Genomic DNA, 26,850 nt, shown 5'->3' with positions numbered 1-26,850 from the left:
GTCTGATTGTCCAAAACATATTCTTCCCCAACAAAAAGCATTACACTTATGAAGACCTCATGTTTCTTGCATTGGCTGGGAATCACGTCACAGTTTTCCAGCCACATGAGAAGGTGAGCAGTCATGTCAGGGAAAGTAACTCTTTGATGATGGTTTCTTCAATATCACAAGCTACTTACCTCCATTTGTCCCTTTGCTTATACATCAACTTCTTGTTGTATAAGCTGCATGTTTGCAGGTATATCCAGTTAGACATGTGTTGTCATCCATTTAGGGGTGTCACGGTACACACAAGTCACGGTTCGGTACGTACCTCGGTTCAGGGGTCACGGTTCGGTACGGGTTCGGTACGGGTTCGGTACAACGGGAAAAAAAATACAAAAAGTCCCAAATGTATAAGACGAGTTTTTTCTTCCTTTATTTTGATCATAGCATTTGAAAGTTAAAGTTTGTTCAATTGGCTACAAAACTAAAAAGCATCTCTTATTAAAGTGTAAAATAAATAGAATAAAACATTTAACTTGTGCATTAGTGTTTTTAATTTTACCACGGACTGGTTTATGTGAGCGCGGGATGGGACATTGTAACGAGGCTCGAGCACTTTTAATAAATACTTGAACCCGGGCTCCTCTACTGCTGCATATGGGCAGAGCCGTCTGGGGGCGGAGCATTCTCCATGGGCCTTATGATAGTCATTTTAACGTTCAACAACATCATCCTACCCATCAAACTACATTTATTCTCACTTTTATTGATCTAAGCCTATAGGCCTATGCTGCAGACACACACACACACACACACACACACACACACACACACACACACACACACACACACACACACACACACACACACACACACACACAGGACTGACAGCTGTCAATCACATGGCTCTGAAAACTCAGGTAGTCACGGACTGACTCAGTTCATTCTTTGATACAATTTAAATACAAAAAAAACATAACTGGTCTAAATTACACAATCTATTTAGATAGATATAGACACAGCGGTCTATAACATAATTTCTGAGCTCTATAACAGAGAATAGACTCGGCGGTCTCGTTCACAACAACACAAGCTCATTAAAATAGGCAGCTGGTCAAGAAACTGATAAATACATTATTTATGAAGGTTACACTCACTCACCAACGGTAGTTGACTCTTCCATAACCCAAAATAATCCAGGTAACTTGGAAAACGGGGTAACATTCAAAACTTTGTACAAATTTAGTCCTCTTTTAAACTTTAGCGCTAATCTCCTTCACTGTGACTGTTAAGGCTGATTTATGGTACCGCGTTACACCAACGCAGCGCCTACGGCGAAGGTTGAGCGTCGCCGCATAACCTCGCCGTAGACTGCGCCGTACCCTATGGCGTATGCTCTGCGTCGATTTAACGCAGAACCATAAATCAGGCTTTACAGCCAATCCGCGTTGTCACACGGCCCTGATGCGTTCAGGACAGTTGTAAATTAAGAATTAGAACATTTTATCGTTATTATAGCCTACAATTTATGATGATATATGAATTGCACATATATTTATTGATATGCACAGACTAGCACACATTTAGGTCTGTAATGGAACGTGACTGTTGATATTTATAAGGGGGAAAAAAAACGATGATTGATTTTTTTTTTTTTTTTTTTTTTTTTTAACTCAGTCAGACGTATTCGCCGTATGACTGCGTGAACCGAACCGTGACCCCCGTACCGTGACGGGACGGGACGAATACAAATACCGTTACACCCCTACATCCATTGCATTACAACATTCTCTTAGAAAGAGACCATAGACTTGGAGAGATTTGATAATGACAACTGTCATTGACATTTGAATGAACAGAGATCTCTCTTTGTACCCACTCCTGACTGGATCAAAGCTTTCTCAAGAACCCTGGCAGTGACGGTCAGCCAACGACTGTTCACTGACGACCAATAATCACCTCAATATTCATGAGGGCTGGTAAATGTGATGAGTTCAGTCTGCTTTCTAATGCTTAGATAATGTTATGGACCAACAGGAAGCACTTACTACACTGAGAAACATTGTCAGTGTTTGTTTTGGGCCAATGCTAATGCCCAAGTCTGACTTGTGTTTCAACCAAAAAAACTAACGGTATTTGGTTTTTAAAGCTAATTCCTTACATATTTTCTTGAAGAACAGGTGGACATTCAACTGCTGAAATGATGTCCAGTTTGATGAAGACATGGGCACAGTTGAATTGGTCATAATTACCAAGAGGTTAGGCAGCCAACGCAACAATCAGACAGAAGCACAAACATATATACAATAGAAGAAGAAAGTGATCATATTTCTACACTGAATGGAAATTGAACCTGGGCCATGGTAGTAAAAGCAGTGTAACCCACATAAAGTTGAACAATGGGTTAAGTTCATTTTATTTTATTTTATTTTGTTTTATCATCCTTCATACTTTGTTTATTCATCTCACATGAGTGAATCTATAAGATAACTGCGTCTTTTCACAAGGATTGTGGTTTTACAAAATGACCGCTAGATGGCGCCTTGTGTATAAGTTTTGATTTTGTGTACCGTTTTTGCGTACTGATGCACGCAGAAGAAGAGTCTAGCCTGAGTTAACAAGACTAGATAAAAAACGAACTTTGTCAGCTGATAAATACTACTTTATTTCATTTGTAAAAGTTTTCTAAGACTCCAAGTTTGTTCCTGATTGCCAAAAGGAAGATGTAAGATTGTTTTGTCCGGAGGATTTGTTTTTCTTTTGAGTTAGACTCGACGTGAACTCCGGTGAGTGTATCAATTTAGTATAAGCTGTAGCATGTTATGTTTCTAGTTACTGAAACGGATGGGTTAATCTTTTATTTTACCGATGTTGAACTTATTTTATAACCAAAAACCAATCGGAGTCGAGTGGAAACATTATAGACATATTGTTTTTGTAAGATTAAGCTGATTTTGGTTTAATGGAAGTGTGGTTATTTTGAAGAGAGTAACGTTAATTTGACTGCGTCATGACGGGACGCCATGTTTGTTTTCCTCCCTTATCACCATGAGGCAGATTTATTTTTGAATTTGGTCAGTATTTAAAGTTACACTGTGATTTGAAGCAAGAGATAAAATACTGTACAGTGATTAATATTGATTTTATTCCCTGCAATGGCAGGTTGGTTTTTTTTGTTGGTCTACATCTTGGTAAGACAGCGTTGATCAGCGACCAGGGTTTCTGTCCAAGGCCAGGGCAGGATAGGAGGCATCCAGCACCTTTTGCTATCTGCATCGCAGAGGCTTTGCTCCCGAAACAGATAAGCCTGAATCTCTGAACCAGAATGCGCGCAAAACACACACTTCCCGGGTAGCACACACATACACTACGGACTGAATACATTTGGACGGATCGGACTTTAACAGACAGTGACATTAAACGGCAGACCGCTGCCACAAAGAGACATTGCGACAGCAGATTGCTGCTGTGAAGGGACACTTTCTTTTATTATTATTTTTTATTGAGGATTTGGAATAACAGATGTGAATTCAATATTTCTCGTTCCTTTGAAATAAAAGGTTTCTGTGTTGTAACATTATAGCTAACTGTGATCACTCCCTCCTTGACAAGAACCTGAATTAATACAGTAGTCAAGCTTATGGCAAGGTGATATAAGTGTTGGGTTATCTGTGTTACAGCAGCAAATCCTGCCCACTAGACCTCCAGGAAAACACGTTATGCTCTCTTAAAGGGGTTGTATTACTACATTTTATTGACTAATGTTTCTGATTAAATCAAACAAACATATTTATTCAGATTTAAAGAAAGGATAACTGATGTACTTCCACTTTATGGACACTTTTGTTGAATGTTTGAGTTTTGTCAGAGAAAGTACTTGATGGCACATGTACAAAGGAAATCCTGGATTGCTCCAATTCATCCAAGATGAGCTGGTTTTCAACTTCAGAGTCCACTGATGAACTTATATGTTTGAAGAGAAGAAGTGACACTTTGAAGAACTGACTAACACGTTCTTTGGTAGGTCTTTTTTATTTAAATTCATCATGTAAATGACACAATTGATCAAACATTACACTTGTCAGTTTAGATTAGCATGAAACTCTGGTGACATCAACAAGAAAGTATTTAAGTATTGAAGGTAGACTTTACCTTGTAAGGCAGTGTAAGGCAGTTTATTAGGAGGTGTGATCATGAAGAACCACTCTTCTGTTATTCAGCAGGCGGGCCATTAGAAGGCCGTCTATTAAGTTTGGTAAGATATAAAGACGTTCACAGTCACGATAGCCAGGAACCGAACCTGGGCCGACTGCTTGGAAAGAAATGTAAAACTAACTTAATGTAGGCTGATGTTACCTATTAATGCATGCTGGGGATAACACAAAAAACCCCACTGATTAGTTTTGAAAGACATTTTAGTCTACGGTTAACAACTGCAAGTCTTCTTGCATGTTCAAACATTAACCGTTGTTGGCAGGATTTGAACCTGCGCGGGGAATCCCCAATGGATTTCAAGTCCATCGCCTTAACCACTCGGCCACAACAACTTGTCACATGTTTGAACATTTGGCTGAAATAAATGTGTGTTTGTTTGAATCAGAAACATTAGTCTGAGGTTTGTTCCCGTACTTATCTCACAGCTAACCTGCCGGTACCAATTTTGTTGTGAACTATTGATCAGAGATTATCAGATGTCCTCGATAGTATATTGGACAGTATCTCTGCCTGTCACGCAGAAGACCGGGGTTCGATTCCCTGACGGGGAGAGAACCTGTTTTGGATATGCATGACTGATACATATGAACAATGGTCAATAAGATAAAAATCACTCTTCCACACACCATAGGCCGTTGTGCTTTTCCTGCTAAAAAGCTGTCATTGATGAAGTTCTTCTAATACAAAACCGTGCTGTAAATCTTCCAGTGGATGATATGCTCTGTTCACTGAGAGGTCCTGATCCAGAAGTTCAGCCGGACAAGGACCTTTTTCATGTGAGACAAACACGATAGCCACTAAACTACAGAAACTGTGCAGCAGGTTATTGATCATCATTCAGTTTCTATTTCTATTCCCCCTTAATGTTATAAAAAACATCTACACAGGTATGATGTGACCGTGATTTTGTGTTTGCCGGATATGTGTTTTGTGGCTCGTTGGTCTAGTAGTATGATTCTCGCTTTGGGTGCGAGAGGTCCCGGGTTCAATTCCCGGACGAGCCCCAGAGATTTATGCAATTTGTGTTTTTTCTCCTCCAAGTAGCAAATTTTCAAAACTGTAGTACAATGCTTTACCTGAAGACCAACATTGGCATGATGTGTGAATGCTGAAAACCTACATCTTGCTTCTCTTTCATGCCAAGAGGTCAGCCGGTAAGGCGTAGTCCGTAAACCCTTTCCCCTTTCTTTAATTGGGCTCATTTTTTGTTTTATTGCCCCAACCATTAAATCATAGATGATTTTAAATGATGAAATACTGTGTGTATTATTGAACTCCGTACCCTCCGTGAGGGTAGCTAAACAAAGTGACCTCTAAAGAATGAATGTGAGTTAGGAGACCAGGGGCCTCATTTATCAACCGTTCGTAGAAAAAGTTCTAAATTCTATCGTAGGAATGAAATTTAGAATGTGTGTAAGTACAAAAAAATCCAGATTTATCAAACGTGCGGACACTGGTCGTACGCACATCAGTGATGATAAATCCCACCTGTTCTAAACTGCCGTGCTCGTGCATGGTTACCGTCATTTGCATTCAGAAACGCCTCCAATTGACCATATATGGAGCAACAACAGCTCCCGCTTGGAGGTTTACAAACTTTATTGAACAACATTCTGTAGGGTTTACAACAAAAAGCAAATGAAACGAAACAATCAAATATCTACAGATATTCAACATTTGGGGGGGGGTTAAAAATTAAGAAACAAAGACATCGTTTCATATAAGCTTGACAATGTCGTTTTTTTCTCGATATTTTGGCAGTAAAGTGTCCGGATCCCTTTTGTTTTTTTACCATGAGACGTCATCTATTGGATTTTGAATTTTTGATTTAGATTTTCTTGTAGATGCAAGAATCAACACAAAATGGGAACTTTCAGGTCCAGCATTCGAGCTCCGTACAGGACTAAAACTGAGAATGGAAGTTGCAATGAATGCCATCTAATCATAGAAAACTAATAAATGTGATATTACATGCAAAGGACATTCACCACTTACTTTGCTCCACCAGTACTGGCATGGGATTCAATGTCCTTGATTCGGAGGTATTTGTTGCATGTTGGGCATTTTATCTAAAACCAAAATAGTCACTTCCACACACTCAGCCCCCTGGTACACCCCTGAACTCCACTAGATGAAATCCTGCAAGCGTCGGCTCAAAAGACTCTTAAAAAAAACTGGCTTAACCATCCATCACCAAGCCTATACGGACTATCTCCACCAGTACAAGGACGCCCTCAACTCAACTCGGTCCACCTACTACTCAAACCTCATCCACTCCGGCTCATCCAACCCCAAGGCTCTCTTCTCCACAACAAATAAACTCTTTAAACCCAGTGATACCATCTCCAGCTCCTTCACAGTAACCAGATGCAACAACTTTCTCTCATTTTTCCCAGAACAAAATAGACACCATTCACAGTAATCCGGGTCACAGCCCCTCTGTGGCAGCCAGAGTGTTTCTCAAGTTTTTGGAAAAAGAAAGAAAAGGTGACACGGACACAACAAAATCCACTAGGGTGTTTGGATCAGATTTTCACACCATTCACACTTCAATTGATTGGGGTGGGGAAGAGGGGTGCTGAGGCCAGGACACCTAGCCAAGGACGATGTACTCTGCCAGTGGTAAGGACCCGGCAAGGGGCGCATAAGGGAGACTATGCCCAAATTCCAATCTCCACCCTAAACCCTCCAGCCCTGAACCCTCACAGACTTAAGTGACGTCAGCTGGAAGTGATCAAGGGTGAGAGGGTGTGAGGGCTCCAAATGGTAGAAATAAGAATGGGACAGCACTTAGTCAGATCAAAATGTTACGTATTATAAGTTTAGGAATGATCATCCTACGGATGTTAGAAGACAAAGTGGTAGCCTATATAAAGGAGCATAAAGGGTGTGCCGCCCCTGTCGTCAGGTAAGGGCATTTGTTTCGATTGAGATATGAGGAAGGAAGAGAATTAATAAAAGAGGTCCCATGAAAGACAAACATAATGCATGAGCCGGGGCAGCTTTGTTATCCATTGCGCCACTAGCCCTTTTTGATTGGAACATGTGGAAACACACGTAGTGTAACAACTCAGATGTCCCAACCAAAGTAGATGGCAGTGGCCAAAGCCATAGCCGAGTACAGTGATGAAATAGAGTCCCGCTCTGGGGCAGATGAAAAAAAATGTCAGTCCTTCGAGCCGGAGTTGAACCAGCGACCTAAGAATACCTGTTTTACTGGTTCTACAGTCCTCTGCTCTACCAACTGAGCTATCGAAGGAGGATGCATGTTGGCAGCTCACTACCCTGAGACTGGGAAAAGGAAATATTTTACAAGAATTATTGTCTCCCTTATGCACCACAACAGACAAGGTGGCTGAGTGGTTAAGGCGATGTTACAGTTTTTCACAATTGTTAACACACAAAAAACGAAAACTTGGCACAATTTGCACAACCATCACTTTAAGTACCTAATCAATCAACACAATTTACACTACATCACACTCCCTTATCTGCATTAGACTCTGACTTTCCTTCTTTACACTCTGTTGTCAATTTCACACAACCTTGTTGTCAAAACACTACACACAGTGTTTAGTTGTTGGACACACTTATCACATCAAATCACAAAGCATCAATCTACAACACACACATAGTCAAATCTCAAAACATCCACGTCTGGTGAGCCATTTGCAATCAGGACTGCACTATCAAAGGGCCTTGAGAGCAATGTTTTGTTTGGTGAACAATGGAGAACCAGAGAAGAAGAGGGTTGAGAGTGAGAGGAGGACGACATAGAGGAGTAGGTAGACAGAGAGAAGGAGGCGGAGGACAAGGAGAAGATCAAGGTGGAGGAGGAGGGAGAGGAAGAGGAGGACATGGTGGAGAAGAACAAGGTGGAGGAGGAGGGAGAGAAAGAGGAGGCGCAGGGCCCGAAATATCATTGGCCAGCGGGCCATTGTTGAGGTCCCCGGCCAGCATGGTGGGAACATCACAATGTGTGCAGCCATGAACCACCATGGCATCGTACACCGCCACGCCCACCTAGGGGCCTATACAGTTTTTTACGATTGTTTACACACTAAAATAAAAATTTCCACACAATTTGCGAAATTCTACTCCAAGGAGCAAAACATCTCCACAGATTTGCACAACATTGCACACAATGTCTGCTTCACCCTTTTTGCAAAACATTACACCCAGTGATTTGTAAAACTCTACACACATTTTCACACCTTAGACACAGATAAGGATTGTGAGGTTACTTTCTTGTCATTACAAAGCCCTGGATTGCCAATGACCACACTCATGAACAAATTGGGTAATCACATCCACCAGGTGTGGAAGCACACATCTGCTTATTTGAAAACGCAGCACTCAGGTGTGCTATAAAAGGCAGCAGGTGAGTTGTCTTCAACAAAAATGGAAGGAGCTATAAGAAAAAGAAGAAGAAGAAGAAGAAGAAGAGTGAGAATGAGAGGGGGAGCTCAAAGAGGAGATGAAGTAGGTAGAGGAAGAGGCCCAGGTAGAGGAAGAAGAGAAGAAGGAAATAGAGGAAGAGGCCCAGGTAGAGGAAGAGGAGAAGAAGGACTTGAAGAGTTGATAGAACCTGAACAAAGAAGACGAGGACCAAATTTGACTCTTGAAATCCGTGCAACACTTATTGACCATGTCATCAACCATGGACTGACACTGATGGAAGCTGGACAAAGAGTTCAACCTAATCTCAGCAAAAATACTGTTGCGTCAGTAATTCGGACATTTCGTCGAGAAAACAGGTAAGCTAACCACACTGTACATTGAAACTGAATCTTGCTATACTTCCTGAATCCAATAGAAGAGTTTTTTTCAGCATGGCGGTGGAAGGTGTACGACCTGCGGCCCTATGACCGTTTGCCCCTCATTCAGGCCATGGAGCAGGCCTGTGATGATATCGAAGAAGCTTCTGTGCAGGGGTGGATTCGTCACACGATGCGATTCTTCCAACGGTGCCTTGCCAATGAAGACATGAGATGTGGATGAAATCTTATGGCCTCATCCAGCCAGACGGAGAGATGATGAATAGTTACACTATTCTTTTTGCTTTTGCAGTAGTTTTTTTTTTCAGAGTCAAAGTGTATGTACTTCATGCAGTAATTTTTATTTGTTTACGGATTGTATTTGTTTCATTGATTTCATTGTTGGTTGATTACTGTAACTGATTATGGTAAGAAATACTGTAAGCATTGGAATAAATACTTGAAATATTCAGTCTGCAGCATCAGTGTTGCGCAGTGCTGCTTGGTAAGTTTATAGTAGGCCTATTTGTGTACATTTTCCCTATATCTCAAACTAATCATGAAGAATGTTGTGGGTTTGTCACTATTTTTTTTTACATCTAAATTATCCCTTACATAACAATGTCTGGCAAATCTAGCACATGCTATTTCTTAAAATTAGTTTTTTTACAAATGTGTTTTTTATTTATCACAGCAGTGTGAAACTGGCTGCAATAATGTCTGATCATTGAGGACTGTGTTGGTTAAATGAAAACGAATAACATTTTCACAAATATGTGTATATGTTTTGACTGAAGTGTGTATGTTTTGACTGAAGTGTGTCATTTTGCAAACAATCTAGGACTTATACAAATTGAGTGTTGTGTTTGGATAATTGTGATTATATTTTGAAAAAAAGAACCCAGTTTTCAAAATAGCGTGTAAACAATTGAAAAAAACTGTAAAGTCATTTACTTAACAGATGAGTCAGACACAACCACATGTCAACCTGTTTCACGGTGGTTAGATGACAGTTCTTTGTCCACAGCATCAGACACAGATATACTTTCCTCTTCCGAATCCACATCTTCAGGTTCTTCCCTTAGGTCACAGCCATGGCCCCAACATTTCCAGATACCTCAGTTTAATTATGAGGTACAGATTCAGTTGGAAAGGGCCAACCAAGCCTTCCTGAACAGTGGTACTCTTTTGAGTCCAAGTCCGAAATTAAAGTCGGGTATACTTGATGGTTTGGCATCAGAAATTGTCAAATACAAAGTTTGCCCTTCAAGTTCAGAGTTGGATGACGTGGCCCAGACCCTCATAACAACGTATCCTTGTTTAAAGGAGCAGGGATCAGTTACTGGCTTCTATGGATGGAAAATTAGTTTGAAGTATAAAATGGCAAATTACCGAACAAGACTGAGGAACATTGGCTGCCCAGAATTGAGCATAAATGCCACCAAAGAAAAGCGAGGTGCCCCGGGTCAAAGTTGGACTCAACTCAAGTATGTTAGTGTTCTTTTGAAATACAATGCAAGTGTAATTTTGATGCACGTATGTTAGAATAACATATTTTCATATGCACTACAAATGTCTGTGCTCCATCCCAACACTGACAGCTCCAAGATAATGTTGCTCTGTTGAACTATCATAACTCACAGAAATCAATGACTGTGTGAGAGGAGAAGGTGAAGACTTGATCCAAACATGTGGAAGAATTCTCTATAAACTCTTTGGTTTTAAAGTTAACCTGAGTTACATCCTTACTGTTGTGAGTTTAAAGGCTCTGCTGGGAGTTGAACCCAGGATCTCCTGTTTACGAGACAGGCGCTTTGACCACTAAGCTACAGGGCCCTCAATTGAACAAACATGTATGTAGATAGGCTGATTTTAGCAATAAAAAGAAAGGAGTGACACTGAATTGGGATTCAGAAGATTCTCCTTCAGTCATGGCTGTCTGGCCTGATTCAAAATTACTGATCTGTGAGGGTTGAGGGTGGTCTTTAAGATCCCCTGCACCGATATAAAGGTTTAACAGGAGATGGACACTGACTTTCCAATGACATTGATACACAGTTATTAAGTTAAAATACTGGAAAACTGAAGACTGACTTTTTCTAGACAGAAAGACTTCAATGGAAGAAAAACCTGCAAAGTTTAAAGCAGAATTGAGCAGCATTTCCTGTCATGTTTAAGAGGAACAACCACTGAAAGTTCCTCCAGGACTTTTTTTTAAATGATTTATATTTGTAAAAACATGAAGAAAAAGAAGTAACAAACAAGTAACAAATATGACCTGAGTAGCTCAGCTGGAAGAGCATCAGACTTTTAATCTGAGGGTCCAGGGTTCAAGTCCCTGTTCAAGTGGATTAACTGCTGACAGCTATTTCTGACTGAAAAAAAAAGGAAGTGCTAATGCTACATTGAGAAGCAGATGCAGCCATGGTGGAAGCACAGGTGTGGGAAGATGCTGCAGAAGTACATGCCATAATGGAAAATCCGAATCAGAAAAGGTTATAATACAACGCACCAGCGAATCGAATATGTTCAAACTCAGATTGACCTTCAAAATCAGTCTCCCTCCCCACAGTTACCGGATCCACCTGTCAAACCTCCAGTACCTGCACAATCACATGACAGCTTCAAGACATGGCGACCAACTGTGAACATTACAGAATCAAACCTACCTGAGCCAACCAGAGTTGAGGCAAAATCTGAAGTCAAAAAGAAAGATTCTCCCATAAACTTACACGCTCAGTACCACACTTCCCAAAGTAAACCTCCAGCTATCACACCATCTCTCCCTGAATCCTTGGCACGACGAGATCTTGTTACATCAGGACTGTACCAATTCAATGATAAGCCAGATAATTTTCGTGCATGGCAGTCCTCATTCACCAATGCAGCAGCTGAAGTGCATCTCACAGCAATCCAAGAATTGGACCTCATGACCAAATGGCTAGGAAAAGAGTCTTGCGAACAGGTGAGACGCATTCGCTCAGTGCATGTAAAAAATCCCAACCTGGCTTTACAAAAAGCCTGGGAGAGACTACATGATTGCTACGCTGCCCCTGAAATAATTGAACAGTCACTGTTTCAGCGGTTGGACAGTTTTCCTAAGATTTCAGCCAAGGATCACACCAAGTTGCGTGAACTTGAAGATCTGCTTATGGAGATACAAGGCGCCAAGGAGGATGGATACCTTACAGGTTTGTCATATCTCGACACCTCCCGTGGAATTGGACCAATTGTGGACAAGCTACCATATGGGCTACAGGAGAAGTGGGTGTCGTCTGGGTCATGGTACAAAGAAGACAACCATGGCCGCTTCCCTCCCTTTGACTATTTTTGTGCTTTTGTGTGCAATGAGGCAAAGAAACGAAATTACCCTAGCTTCTTTCATCAAAGCAACAACACGGCCCTCGCAAAACCAGATAAATTCACTGTGAAGAACTTTAATACCAACAAACCCATCACAGTATAGAAAACAGATGTCTCTATGACCAACAACGACCCTAACAAGAACTGCCCACTACACAACAAACCGCATCCGCTTACAAAATGCAGGACATTCAGAAACAAACTCCTCGAGGACAGAAAGGCCTTCCTGAAAGAGAAAGGGATATGTTTCAAGTGTTGTGGTTCGACCTCCCACCTTGCCAAAGACTGCAAATTTTCTGTGAAGTGCTCTGAATGTGACAGCACCTATCATGATGCAGCCATGCATCCTGGCCCATCACCTCAGAGCGTCAACGCTCCTCCACATCCACAAGAGAATGGCGGGGAGGGAGAAGATTATTCTAACGTGACTGATGTTACGACAAGCTGCAATGAAGTTTGTGGCCTAGGTCAGTGGGGTCGTTCATGCTCTAAGATCTGCCTTGTAAAGATTTATCCCAAGGGTTTCAAGAACAAAGCCATCAAAGCCTACGTAATTCTTGATGACCAGAGCAATCGTTCCTTAGCTAGACCAGAGTTCTTCGATGTGTTCAGTGTGGAGAGCGAACCATTCTCGTATCATCTCAGAACTTGCTCTGGCATTATAGAAACATATGGCAAGAAGGTAGAGGGATACCAAATCGAGTCACTGGATAGCAAAGTCCTCATGTCCCTTCCACCACTCCTTGAGTGTCCTGAGATCCCGAACAACCGGATGGAGATTCCAACACCCAGCGCAGTTTTGCACCAGCCTCATCTCCTTCATATTCCCAAACACATTCCAGAGCTGGACCCAGAGGCTGAAATACTTCTGCTACTCGAAAGAGACATGCTCAGAGCACACAAGGTCAGGCGGCAGATAAACGGACCACATGATGCTCCCTTTGCCCAACGTCTGGATCTGGGCTGGGTGGTGATAGGAGAGGTGTGCTTGGGTAACGTACATAAGCCGACCGTTAACACGTTCAAGACGCTGGATGGCGGTCGCCATTCCATTTTTCAACCTTGTACAAGCTTTATGCACGTCAAGGAAACACAACCAAGCTTTAACGGGCCTGGCAGATCACCAGAGAGGCATCCTCTTAAAAAGAGACCATAGACTTGGAGAAGATTGATAATTGACATTTGAATGAACAGAGCTCTCTCTTTCTAGCCACTCCTGACTGGTTTAAAGCTTTCTCAAGAACCCTGGCAGTGACGGTCAGCCAACGACTGTTCACTGATGACCAATAATCACCTCAATATTCATGAGGGCTGTTAAATGTGATGAGTTCAGTCTGCTTTCTACTGCTTAGGAAATGTCACATGAAGCACTTACTACACTGAGAAACATTGTAATTGTTGACAAACAGTTTCCTCCCTAACAGAGGAGAGGACTTTATCCAAATGTGTGGAAAATCACAAAGTACGTGGTTTTAAAAATTACATGAGTTACATCCTTACTTTTGTTTTCAGGAGTTTAAAGGCTCTGCTGGGATTTGAACCCAGGATCTCCTGTTTACAAGACAGATGCTTTGACCAACTAAGCCACAGGGCCCTCAACACACGTCTTCAGCTTGTTATAAAAACCCTGTTGACACAACACGTTCATTCTACCTCTGGAGCAGCTTTATTTCACCTCACTGTGATATATTTAGTACACAAACCTGTTCCACTACTGTCCTGGCTTTATGTGAAGTAACAGAGCTATGAAGGATGGTAACTTTTATACTTACCATATATGGTTACCTGCCCTGAAAAGGGTTCAGTTAAAGCAGGTCTTGTGTGTTCCAGCAAAGATCTGATGTTGTCATTAGATTTGAATAACTCAAGACTTTAAGCTGGTCTGATTTTTGCTGGAACCAGAATTATAATTCAGGCTTCAATTCTGCCAGTATGTGATCAATTATACCAATAATATCAATTATATTGTTATCAGCTTTATTTCATCTTCACTTGTGCCACAAAGTGGGGCACTCCTCCAACTCTTCTTGTATTTGTATCTTGTATTATTGTATCTTGTATAACTCTACATACTGTATGAGACCCTGCAGAGACCATGACCTAGAAAGAGACAATTCATCAACGAAATGAAATATATAAAAGGCATTAAAATGTCCGAAGGTGTCAAGTTTGTTTGACAATCAAAACAACAGGCATAGTAAGTTAAAAAAAAACAACTTCTTAGGTTCAATCAGTAATGATTGAATGAAAGTGCAAATCTTGCTTCGTTGATATTAGGCTCTGAAGATATTAACTCAGTCTTGCATTGAGCAATTTTAAACATTGCCACCCTAGGTGGGACTGGAATCCACAATCCCTGGCTTAGGAGGCCAGTGCCTTATCCATTAGGCCACTAGGGCTGTGGAAAGGATTCTTCCACATGTTTGAATCAAGTCTTCACCTTCTCCTCTCACACTGATTGATTTATCTGCATGTTGGACAGTTCGCCCAGCGTGCAAAAGTAGCCAGGACCAACTCTGAATTGTGCATGTTACCAAATGTAGCAACAGCGCCCTCTGCTGTTGTTGTTCTTCCTTAATCTTATACAAAAACATCTAGACAGGTATGAGACCTATAGAAAAGTTTACGAGCCGTTTCCGCTCTACTTCCTAAACTCCTCCCCTCTAAGCAGTCCACTTCCGTTTTCCCATTGATTAGAATGGCAACATTGCTCTGACAAAGAGGGACAAAATGGATATTTCAAAGAAAAAAAGTGGTTCGGGAACGACATGTCTCGGCAGTTGGATGTAAGGACTCGAGGAAGCAGCTGAACGAGTGGTTGGATAGAGAGAGCTGCGACCACAAACCAGCTACAAAGAGACACGTCCATGCGCTGCTTTGTTTACTTTTTTTCTGAAGCCAGGGACCGGGCTGGAGGCTTTACATCTAAAAAACCACCGCGCAACATTTTTGTTTGTTCACACCACTTTGTTGACAAAAAACCAACAAAGGATAATCCATTCCCTGAGTTGTGGTTGGTTTATAATCACTCTCCCCAGCCAGAGAGGAGTTAACTAAACTCACCCGGCAGATCCGCTGCCTCCCCCGGAGAAACAACATGGATCTGAGGTAAGTTCAGCAACTTTAGCTGTGAAGCTGACAGTACTGTTAATTATGAAGAAGTTGTCATACACTAACATTGCTACTGGTATTTTTATAAGGCAGTTGATGGTTTTGAGATGCGTGTGTGTGTGTGTGTGCGTGTGCGTGTGTGTGTGTGTGTGTGTGTGTGTGTGCCTGCGTGTGAAAAAATCTGCCAGTGGAACAAGATTTTTTTGCTTGTAATGAGAAGATAAATCTTGTCCCACTGGCAGATTTTTCTACTTATTTCAAATGAAAATGTACTTGAAACAGGTGAAAATTGTCAAATAAGTTATTTTTTTGGTAAATACTCTTGTTTTAAGTGTAATGAGATTTTTTGACTAAAAATGAGACATTTTAACTATAAATAAGACAAATATTCCTGGTAAGATTTTGAGTTTTTGCAGTGCAACATAAATATAATGCAATTTGGCAGGCTGTTGTGATGATTGTGTGTGTGTGAGTACAATGTACAACACAAACACAAATGGTACATGGTTAATTTTGCTCCATCCATGTTTTATATCCCCCTTTTTAGATGGTCCTGAAACCGGTCAGCCTGCCTGAGGCCGAGCCTGCTACACAAGTGATGTTGTTCATTAAATAAAGATAAACAACAAATACTGTGTGCATTGTATTTTTTAATATTATATATGAATAGTTTTTATAGTGATGTAATTGTGTGGGATGCTTTTGTATTTTACTATGGAGGTAAGGGAACTGTTAATTGAATTTGTGCACATAAATCAAATGTGTGCATATTCTACAGTTGTGCATAAATAAATAGAAATGTAAACATTTAACACAGCCTCCCGGGGAAAGTCTACGCCAGGGTACTGGAGAGGAGATTACGGCCGATAGTCGAACCTCGGATTCAGGAGGAACAATGCGGTTTTCGTCCCGGTCGTGGAACACTGGATCAGCTCTACACCCTCCGCAGGGTGCTCGAGGGTTCATGGGAATTTGCCCAACCAGTCTACATGTGCTTTGTGGATCTGGAGAAGGCATTTGACCGTGTCCCTCGTGCCATTCTGTGGGGGGTGCTGAGTGAGTATGGAGTCCGGGGCCCTCTACTAAGGGCTGTCCGGTCTCTGTATGATCGAAGCAGGAGTCTGGTTCGCATTGCCGGCAGTAAGTCAGACTTGTTCCCGGTGCATGTTGGACTCCGGCAGGGCTGCCCTTTGTCACCGGTCCTGTTCATAATTTTTATGGACAGGATTTCTAGGCGCAGCCAGGGGCCGGAGGGGATCCGGTTTGGGAACCTCAGGATTTCATCTCTGCTTTTTGCAGATGATGTTGTCCTGTTGGCTTCATCAGACCGGGACCTCCAGCATGTGCTGGGGCGGTTTGCGGCCGAGTGCGACGCGGCAGGGATGAGAATCAGCACCTCCAAGACCGTGGCCATGGTTCTCAACCGGAAAAGGGTGGCATGCCTTCTCCGGGTGGGTGGAGAAGTCCTGCCTCAGGTGGAGGAGTTCAAGTATCTCGGGATCTTGTTCACGAGTGAGGGAACAATGGAGCGTGAGATTGACAGGCGGATCGGTGCAGCGTCCGCAGTAATGCGGTCGATGTACTGGACCGTCGTGGTAAAGAGGGAGCTGAGTCGAAAGGCGAAGCTCTCGATTTACCGGTCAATCTACGCCCCTACCCTCACCTATGGTCATGAACTTTGGGTAGTGACCGAAAGGACAAGATCGCGGATACAAGCGGCCGAGATGAGTTTCCTCCGCAGGGTGGCTGGACGCTCCCTTAGAGATAGGGTGAGGAGTTCGGTCACCCGGGAGGAGCTCGGAGTCGAGCCGCTACTCCTCCACATTGAGAGGAGTCAGCTGAGGTGGCTTGGGCATCTGTACCGGATGCCTCCTGGACGCCTCCCTAGGGAGGTGTTCCAGGCATGTCCCACCGGGAGGAGACCCCGGGGAAGACCCAGGACACGCTGGAGAGACTATGTCTCTCGGCTGGCCTGGGAACGCCTCGGACTCCCCCCGGAAGAGCTGGAGGAAGTGTCTGGGGTGAGGGAAGTCTGGGCATCCCTGCTGAGGCTGCTGCCCCCGCGACCCGGTAACGGATAAAGCGGGAGAAGATGAGTGAGTGAGTGATGATGAGTGAGTGAGTAAACATTTAAGTCAAATCAAACATATAATATGTAGTGTATTTTCTCTGTGATTAGAAGATTATGAACACAGATTACAAAGAAAATACACACTATATGTATGATTTGACAAATATTTAAATTTTTTATTCATGCATAACTGTAGAATAATATGCACACATTTGATTTATGTGCACAAATTCGATTGACAGTTCCCTTACCCCATATTTTACTTTTTTATTCCTGTTAAGATTAAACATGAATTTTCTTGTTGAAGCCATTTGTTTAGTTTCCTCAAAACTCAAAATTCATCCATTATTAATGTACAGTATGAGCTTATTATGAATGATGAACTGTTAAAAGACATTGTAGCACTCTAAGGAAGATAAGGCCTATCATTCATGATCCTAGTTCAGTGCAATAATGAAAATAAATTAAATCAAACTTTATTTTCACAGTACAAACATCTGTTGGTTCCTAAATAAGGCTGCTCATTTTGGTTTTAAAATGCTGAGATATTTACTGCAGAACTGTAACCTTCCCTCAACAAAATCATCAATTTTTGGGAGTATGTGAAGTTGGTTGGGTGATGGCCGGAGGCAGAGCTGCAGGAGAATATTCCCAGGGCTGTTCCTCCACTCTTCATGAGTCCTACAGAGTTTCACCTCCTGTGCCGGTTCTGGAGTGGTAGAAGATGCTGTTGGTGACGGCTGGTAAAGATCCTTCCTGTTGTGTGTGTATTGTGATAAAGTTCTTTATTTTCTGTAATGCAATTAAAAAAACAAAAATGTTATACATTCTGGATTCATTACAAATCAACTGAAATATTGCAAGCCTTTTATTATTTTTATATTGCTGATTATAGTTTACAGTTTAAGATTAAGATTCGCAGAATATTCTATTTTTTTGAGATAGGATATTTGAGTTTTCTTAAACTGTAAGCCATGATCAGCAATATTAAAATAATAAAAAGCTTGCAATATTTCAGTTGATTTGTAATGAATCCAGAATGTATGACATTTTTGTTTTTATAATTGCATTAGAGAAAATCACAATATTCTAATTTTCTGAGACAGTCCTGCACTTCATCTTCTGACCAGCATTTCTTTCAGACCCAGCTCTTCTGTCAGTCAGTGCAGGCAAGCCCGGTTTTCCCGTCTCACAGCATTTTCTACCTAGAGAAAAAAAAAGCCAAGTAAACTATGATGTAGTTTGGATACCAAAAATGAAGACATATATGTCAAATAATCTTGTTACCTTCCATAAGATCGTAGCTGAATGGGAACACGAACTCCAGGTCCAGCAACACGAACATCCCGCAGGTCTGATTCTCCAGCTTCAGTTACAGCAGCCGAGCTTTAAGCCCCGCATTGTTCAAACACTGGCTAGGCTCGACATTTGCTTTCAAATAAACAAAACGATCATGTTTGTATGACATGACAAAACCGACTTTGTCTCTGTGCAGATATTGATAAACCTCAGAAACTTTCAGTTTGTCCATTGCGGATTGCAGGAAGTAGGAGCAGATCCTGCTGTCAGTTCTGCTGCTGTCATCACGTTATCATCCCGGTTCTGCACTGAATTCTGGTGGGGAGAGTAACGCCATCTCCAGTCAGAGTAGTAGAACCGTGTTCCCATGACAAAGACATAGTTGTCGACATTAAAAACTCACGAGCAGCGAGTCTTTGCTTTAGGTTTGTGTCCACGCCGGTGTGTTTACACCAGTAAACGCTGCGCAAACCCCTCCCGCCGGAAATGACATGCATTAATGCAGAGCAATGGCAGCGCCCGTGTTTTGGCGCGTAAACTTGTCTATAACATGGAGGCCCTGTGGCTTAGTTGGTCAAAGCGCCTGTCTAGTAAACAGGAGATCCTGGGTTCAAATCCCAGCAGAGCCTCTAAAGTCAAATGTCTTGAGATGTCTGAAAGATCACATATATCTCACTGCTGGTTCTGGCAGTTTTTCTCACACAAGTACTCCTTCTCTTAGTGAACGTGGATGCTCTCTGAGCCTCTTCTTTTCATATCCTGCAAAAATTTCTAAAATCATGGAATTGGTTAGCTCGTCTCTCAACACAATTGACCAAATCTTTCTCGACGCGAGGACAGGCCAGTGTTGTGCCAAAAAGGGAGTGTTGGTGCTGTTATTATAGATTGTTCCAAAATCTGTAGAAACGGTGCATCCAAGTGAGCGCCGTGGCCTTCGTGGCGCTCAAACCCAGAGACTGTGTTAGGGGGGCTGATAAGAGGAGCTGGAGCCGGGGAAGGCGTTGAAGATGGGGGGGGTGTGGTTATCAGCAAATGTGTGTGTGTGAGCGGTAAGTCTGTGAACTTTGCCCCAGAACTACTCAGCTATTATCCTTGATGTTATCAGATGGCCTGGTACCACCATGGTTGAACTATCAATGTCATCAAAACATTCTGTTACTGTGTTTTGTAAATGATATCAGGTGCTTTATTATAAGCCATGGGTTATGCAAACTGTTTGACATAGAGAGTCGTGGGTGGTTCATCCGCTAAATGTCCAGGCCTGAAGAATCTACATGCAAGTCATACAAGCTTCCACTGCAGCCTGAATGTGCACAAGGCTGGAGGACCGTTCATCGCTGCTTGCAGCTTTAATTAGGGCCCGAGCACTTACAGTGTGAAGGCCCTATTGTATCTGTAGGAATTATTCTTTCTTCTTTTTCTTTCTTTCTTTCTTTCTTTCTTTCTTTCTTTCTTTCTTTCTTTCTTTCTTTCTTTCTTTCTTTCTTTCTTTCTTTCTTTCTTTCTTTCTTTCTTTCTTTCTTTCTTTCTTTCTTTCTTCTGACGAAAGGAGGGCCTTTTTTCCCCGTAAACGTGACCCAAAAGTCACCAAATTTTGCATGCAAGCCAGGCCTTGCAAAAAATGTGATATTTCATGGTTTGCATTAACGGGCGTGGCAAAATGACATTGAGAGTCGTGGGTAGGGGTGGGCAAAAATATACATCGCGATACATAGTCTCCCGATACGATATCGATATTCAATGTATGTATCGCGATATATTGCCGTATCAATATTTTTGCCCACCCGTAGCTGCACTTTATTTTGTGATTTCAGTGACTTCTGTCTTGTAAACAGGAGATCCTGGGTTTAAATCCCAGCAGAGCCTTTAAACTAACAATTAAGAATATCACTCCTGTAATGATAAAAGACACAGACTTTGTGGAAAAAATGATCCAATGTCTGGTCTTCTGCAAGGTTGGTTAAAGGCTTCACCTTGTCCTCTGTTTGGTTTGCTAACGCTTAGTACATTTAAGAACTGCAAGCACATTAACTAAAATGCCAGAACCAGCAGTGAGAGATATGTGATCTTTCAGGCATCTCAACAAATTTGAGTTTAGAGGCTCTGCTGGGATTTGAACCGAGGATCTCCTGTTTACTAGACAGGCGCTTTGACCAACTAAGCCACAGAACCTCCATTTGCAACTCTACACTCTGGTCAGTGAAAAAATAAGGTGAGATTAGAAGTTCTCCAAAAATTTGAACTCTCAAATTTCAAATTTTGAAGAATACCATAGGCAGTTGTGGTTTTCCTGCTAAAAAAGCTGTCATTGATGAAGTTCTTCTAATACAAAACCGTGCTGTAAATCTTCCAGTGGATGATATGCTCTGTTCACTGATACGTCCTGATCCAGAAGTTCAGCCAGACAAGGGACCTTTTTCATGTGAGACAAACACGATAGCCACTAAACTACAGAAACTGTGCAGCAGGTTATTGATTATTATTCAGTTTCTATTTCTACTCCCCCTTAATGTTATAAAAAACATCTAGACAGGTATGATGTGACCGTGATTTTGTGTTTTCCGGATATGTGTTTTGTGGCTCGTTGGTCTAGTAGTATGATTCTCGCTTTGGGTGCGAGAGGTCCCGGGTTCAATTCCCGGACGAGCCCCAGAGATTTATGCAATTTGTGGTTTTTCTCCTCCAAGTAGCAAAGTTTCAAGACTGTAGTACAATGTTTTACCTGAAGACCAACATTGGCATCATGTGTGAATGCTGAAAACCTACATGTTGCTTCTCTTTCATGCCAAGAGGTCAGCCGGTAAGGCGTAGTCCGTAAACCCTTTCCCCTTTCTTTATTTGGGCTCCTTTTTTGTTTTATTGCCCCAACCAATGTGCCTTTTTTAAATAATAAAATATTGTTTGTATTATTGAACTCTGTCCCCTATCTCCCTCCCTGAGTGAACGAACCTTCGTGTCCTTTTGTAGAGGTGATAATTGACCTTTAGTCCGGGTCCTTGGGCCCTAATCAAAGGTGGTGTTGACGGTAAACAGAAAAAAGATCTTCAGATCCCAAACTTAAATAATAGTGAACGTGCCGCCACATAAAGATATATGTTACCTGTCTTCTTGCACATATATATGTGTGAGACTATATGTCTAATTTAATGTCTGTCAAGTCAACAATTACGACTCATTTCCAAAAAAAGTTTGAAGCCATGTACACATACATAAAGTCTGATTGTCCAAAACATATTCTTCCCCAACAAAAAGCATTACACTTATGAAGACCTCATGTTTCTTGCATTGGCTGGGAATCAAACCCAGGTCAACTGCTTGGCAATGTTGTGCAACTCAGGTAGCTTGGCTGTCCAGTTATCAAAGGCTAATGATAATTCTATTAAAGAATTATTAATAATTAATAAAGTCGACTATTTATCAAATTGAATTATCAAAATGATAATAATTCTCGTAGGGGCACCACCCCCGGGGCCTTAATCCGGGGGAAAATGATAACTAAACAGCAGAAAATCAGTCTCATATGATTAGCATTATCCTGCATAACAGTAAATCTCACTATCACTTACAGAATAACAGTTGAAGGTGTGCAATTCGAGCACTGGCTCTGCTGAACAATCAGTTTGTGACCAAATCTTGCATGAAATAACAACAACCACTCATTAAAAATCAATCAGAATTTATTTACATACGGGTATCAAAGGAGATGTAAAGAAATACCCGAATAAATCCGATGGCACACTACGTATTACAAAACCATTAATTAAGAAAAACAACAATCAATAAAAATGAAATGAAAGTTAAATGCATGGAATGAAAAAGAAATCAAATGCAATCATAAACATGATATCAACGAACCTCTATGGTTTAAAACATGGTGGCCGCATAAAGATGGCTTCCGCATTTAAAGATGGCGGAACTGTAACCACGCCACGTGCACTTAGACCGGATGGTGATCCCGGTGTTTAAACCGTGATCTACTGGCGAAACGGCGCTTTAAAACATGAATGACTAGCAGAAAGTGGTGACTACAAATTAATGACAACAGTCATGATAATGATGTAATCTCAGCTCTGAACACAGATTTAGCTCTGTAACACTCCCAGTTAAACTCATACACCCAGGTCTCAAAACCTCACGCCTCCTCGGGTCTCCGGGTGCTGATCAGGGGTTCCTGCCGGGTATTTTGGTCGGAGTCTCCAACCCAAGAGGTCTCCCGCCTCTACCTCTCCTCCTCCTGACTCTGGAATCAAAACAGGACGGTGGTGCAGCATGAAGCAGCCGGCGCTCCCCCCCCGGTCCGGAGGCTATCACGTCGTCTCGGGTGCGCGCGGGGCCGGTCCACTTCTGGGACGTGCGGGTTACCGTCGGGCTGGTGAGCGCGTGGCCCCGGACGGGGCGGCGGGATGCGTCTCGGTTCTGCGCTGGGCAGGCTGGCCACAGGTCCTTTCAGGTGAACTCGAGAGCAGAGAGAGAGAAGTTAGGAAAGAGGAACGGGTCTCACCCTGGGCTAGGGCCCGAGCTTAGGAGCGGCTCTCCCCCCCTTTCCAGCTCCCAGGGACCGGGGACCCGTGAAGTGGGAGTCGGCGCTCCGGATGAAAAGTTGAGACCAAGGTTTAATGGGAGCGGCTCCGCGGACCGCGGCTTCAACGGGCTGCAGGTCCAACGGAGCGGCCCGATCCGATGGGGGCCTTACACCTCCCCCCAGCCGGGGGGAGGAAGGGAGATGGGGACCTTGGCCCGGAGCCAAAGGTACGTGCTGGCCCACCGGTTGATGAAGGAAGAAAGAGAGAGTCTTTTGGGGGCTCCTGGTATTTAAAGGTTTTGGAGGAGGTTTTACTGTAAGTCGGTCCGCCCCTCAGGGGATCACAGACTCCCTGCTGGTTTCAGTGGAATTTCCAGAGTGTCTCACCTCCCCCAGGTGTCATAAACTTTAGGGGTGCTCTTCTCTGGGGATTTTCCACTGCTCCCTTTGTTGAGGCCATGTGGCATGCGGTCATAAAACGGGGGGAGAAAGGGACACCATGGCTTTTGGCCTTCATAATCACAAAATGTTCATACATTTATAAGTCCAGAGTTCACATGGGCATATGGGCGAGCACAACAGCAAGCAGCCATGTTGACTGCTATACCAACAACGCTGCAGGAAAGTACCTGAAACAGCTGAATGAGACGTCACAGTTTTCCAGCCACATGAGAAGGTGAGCAGTCATGTCAGGGAAAGTAACTCTTTGATGATGGTTTCTTCAATATCACAAGCTACTTACCTCCATTTGTCCCTTAGCTTATACATCAACTTCTTGTTGTATAAGCTGCATGTTTGCAGGTATATTCAGTTAGACATGTGTTGTCATCCATTGCATTACAACATTCTCTTAGAAAGAGACCATAGACTTGGAGAGGTTTGATAATGACAACTGTCATTGACATTTGAATGAACAGGGATCTCTCTTTGTATCCACTCCTGACTGGATCAAAGCTTTCTCAAGAACCCTGGCAGTGACGGTCAGCCAACGACTGTTCACTGATGACCAATAATCACCTCAATATTCATGAGGGCTGTTAAAATGTGATGAGAGTTCAGTCTGCTTTCTAATGCTTAGATAATGTTATGGACCAACAGGAAGCACTTACTACACTGAGAAACATTGTCAGTGTTTGTTTTGGGCCAATGCTAATGCACAAGTCTGACTTGTGTTTCAACCAAAAAAACTAACGGTATTTGGTTTTTAAAGCTAATTCCTTACATATTTTCTTGAAGAACAGGTGGACATTCAACTGCTGAAATGATGTCCAGTTTGATGAAGACATGGGCACAGTGGAATTGGTCATAATTACGAAGAGGTTAGGCAGCCAACACAACAATCAGACAGAAGCACAAACATATATACAATAGAAGAAGAACCTGATCATATTTCTAAACTGAATGGAAATTGAACCTGGGCCATGGTAGTGAAAGCAGCAAATCCTGCCCACTAGACCTCCAGGGAAACACGTTATGCTCTCTTAAAGGGGTTGTATTACTACATTCTGTTGACTAATGTTTCTGATTCAATCAAACAAACATATTTATTTCAGATTTAAAGAAAGGATAACTGATGTACTTCCACTTTATGGACACTTTTGTTTAATGTTTGAGTTTTGTCAGAGAAAGTACTTGATGGCACATGTACAAAGGAAATCCTGGATTGCTCCAATTCATCCAAGATGAGCTGGTTTTCAACTTCAGAGTCCACTGATGAACTTATATGTTTGAAGAGAAGAACTGACACTTTGAAGAACTGACTAACACGTTCTTTGGTAGGTCTTTTTTATTTAAATTCATCATGTAAATGACACAATTGATCAAACATTACACTTGTCAGTTTAGATTAGCATGAAACTCTGGTGACATCAACAAGAAAGTATTTAAGTATTTAAGGTAGACTTTACCTTGTAAGGCAGTGTAAGGCAGTTTATTAGGAGGTGTGATCATGAAGAACCACTCTTCTGTTATTCAGCAGGCGGGCCATTAGAAGGCCGTCTATTAAGTTTGGTAAGATATAAAGACGTTCACAGTCACGATAGCCAGGAACCGAACCTGGGCCGACTGCTTGGAAAGAAATGTAAAACTAACTTAATGTAGGCTGATGTTACCTATTAATGCATGCTGGGGATAACACAAAAAACCCCACTGATTAGTTTTGAAAGACATTTTAGTCCATGGTTAACAACTGCAAGTCTTCTTGTATGTTCAAACATTAACCGTTGTTGGCAGGATTTGAACCTGCGCGGGGAATCCCCAATGGATTTCAAGTCCATCGCCTTAACCACTCGGCCACAACAACTTGTCACATGCTTGAACATTTGGCTGAAATAAATGTGTGTTTGTTTTAATCAGAAACATTAGTCAGAGGTTTGTTCCCGTACTTATCTCACAGCTAACCTGCCGGGACCAATTTTGTTGTGGAATATTGATCACAGATTATCAGATGTCCTCGTTAGTATAGTGGACAGTATCTCTGTCTGTCACGCAGAAGACCGGGGTTTGATTCCCCGGCGGGGAGAAAGCCTGTTTTGTATATGCATGACTGACACATATGAACAATGGTCAATAAGATAAAAATCCCTCTTCCACACACCATAGGCAGTTGTGCTTTTCCTGCTAAAAAAGCTGTCATTGATGAAGTTCTTCTAATACAAAACAGTGCTGTAAATCTTCCAGTGGATGATATGCTCTGTTCACTGAGAGGTCCTGATCCAGAAGTTCAGCCAGACAAGGACCTTTTTCATGTGAGACAAACACGATAGCCACTAAACTACAGAAACTGTGCAACAGGTTATTGATCATCATTCAGTTTCTATTTCTATTCCCCCTTAATGTTATAAAAAAAAAACATCTAGACAGGTATGATGTGACCGTGATTTTTTGTTTTCCGGATATGTGTTTTGTGGCTTGTTGGTCTAGTAGTTTTGATTGAAACATGTGGAAACACACGTGGTGTAACAACTCAGATGTCCCAACCAAAGTAGATGGCAGTGGCCAAAGCCATAGCCGAGTACAGTGATGAAATAGAGTCCCGCTCTGGGAAGATGAAAAATAATGACAATCCTTCGAGCCGGAGTTGAACCAGCGACCTAAGGATACCTGTTTTACTGGTTCTACAGTCCTCCGCTCTACCAACTGAGCTATCGAAGGAGGATGCATGTTGACAGCTCCATGATTTCTGTGTATTTTTCTACCAAGGCCTGAAACTGGGAAAAGGAAACATTTTAAATGAATTATTGTCTCCCTTATGCGCCGCTTGCCGGGTCCTTACCACTGGCAGAGTCCATTGTCCTTGGCTAAGTGTCCGGGCCGTAGCACCCCCCCTCTCCACCGCAATCAATTGAAGTGTGAATGGTGTGAAAATCTTATCCAAACACCCTAGTGCAGGGGTATTCAACTAGATTCGGCCGGGGGCCACATCTGCAAAAGGACTGTATGGAGAGGGCCGCACAATTTGAAAATGTGGGGGTTTTCAAAATGTATTTTGCACTCAAAGACGAAGACTTATGTAAATATAATACATT

At 42.2% G+C, this 26,850-nt stretch overlaps 11 non-coding genes across 11 annotated transcripts; 4 read left to right on the top strand and 7 right to left on the bottom strand.

Moving 5' to 3' along the window:
• Window positions 1-4,450: 4,450 nt before the first annotated feature.
• trnas-uga (transfer RNA serine (anticodon UGA)) lies at window positions 4,451-4,532 on the bottom strand. Its single transcript has one exon. It is a non-coding gene; the product is annotated as a tRNA-Ser (tRNA).
• Window positions 4,533-5,132: 600 nt separating this feature from the next.
• trnap-ugg (transfer RNA proline (anticodon UGG)) lies at window positions 5,133-5,204 on the top strand. The gene has a single exon. It is a non-coding gene; the product is annotated as a tRNA-Pro (tRNA).
• A 2,166-nt stretch (window positions 5,205-7,370) lies between these two features.
• Window positions 7,371-7,459, bottom strand: trnay-gua (transfer RNA tyrosine (anticodon GUA)). The gene is given in 2 exon segments: window positions 7,371-7,406; window positions 7,423-7,459. It is a non-coding gene; the product is annotated as a tRNA-Tyr (tRNA).
• A 3,261-nt stretch (window positions 7,460-10,720) lies between these two features.
• Window positions 10,721-10,793, bottom strand: trnat-cgu (transfer RNA threonine (anticodon CGU)). The gene has a single exon. It is a non-coding gene; the product is annotated as a tRNA-Thr (tRNA).
• Window positions 10,794-11,233: 440 nt separating this feature from the next.
• Window positions 11,234-11,306, top strand: trnak-uuu (transfer RNA lysine (anticodon UUU)). Its single transcript has one exon. It is a non-coding gene; the product is annotated as a tRNA-Lys (tRNA).
• A 2,534-nt stretch (window positions 11,307-13,840) lies between these two features.
• On the bottom strand, window positions 13,841-13,914 carry trnat-ugu (transfer RNA threonine (anticodon UGU)). Its single transcript has one exon. It is a non-coding gene; the product is annotated as a tRNA-Thr (tRNA).
• A 5,442-nt stretch (window positions 13,915-19,356) lies between these two features.
• trnat-agu (transfer RNA threonine (anticodon AGU)) lies at window positions 19,357-19,430 on the top strand. Its single transcript has one exon. It is a non-coding gene; the product is annotated as a tRNA-Thr (tRNA).
• A 1,469-nt stretch (window positions 19,431-20,899) lies between these two features.
• On the bottom strand, window positions 20,900-20,973 carry trnat-agu (transfer RNA threonine (anticodon AGU)). Its single transcript has one exon. It is a non-coding gene; the product is annotated as a tRNA-Thr (tRNA).
• Window positions 20,974-21,379: 406 nt separating this feature from the next.
• On the top strand, window positions 21,380-21,451 carry trnap-ugg (transfer RNA proline (anticodon UGG)). Its single transcript has one exon. It is a non-coding gene; the product is annotated as a tRNA-Pro (tRNA).
• A 4,092-nt stretch (window positions 21,452-25,543) lies between these two features.
• On the bottom strand, window positions 25,544-25,625 carry trnas-uga (transfer RNA serine (anticodon UGA)). Its single transcript has one exon. It is a non-coding gene; the product is annotated as a tRNA-Ser (tRNA).
• A 762-nt stretch (window positions 25,626-26,387) lies between these two features.
• On the bottom strand, window positions 26,388-26,476 carry trnay-gua (transfer RNA tyrosine (anticodon GUA)). The gene is given in 2 exon segments: window positions 26,388-26,423; window positions 26,440-26,476. It is a non-coding gene; the product is annotated as a tRNA-Tyr (tRNA).
• Window positions 26,477-26,850: the final 374 nt, after the last annotated feature.

Source organism: Cololabis saira, chromosome 10 (assembly GCF_033807715.1).
Source record: "Cololabis saira isolate AMF1-May2022 chromosome 10, fColSai1.1, whole genome shotgun sequence".
In the NCBI taxonomy this organism is placed as follows: Eukaryota; Metazoa; Chordata; class Actinopteri; order Beloniformes; family Belonidae; genus Cololabis; species Cololabis saira.
The sequence above is the reverse complement of the archived record's forward strand: the minus strand, read 5'-3'. Positions and strand labels throughout refer to the sequence as shown.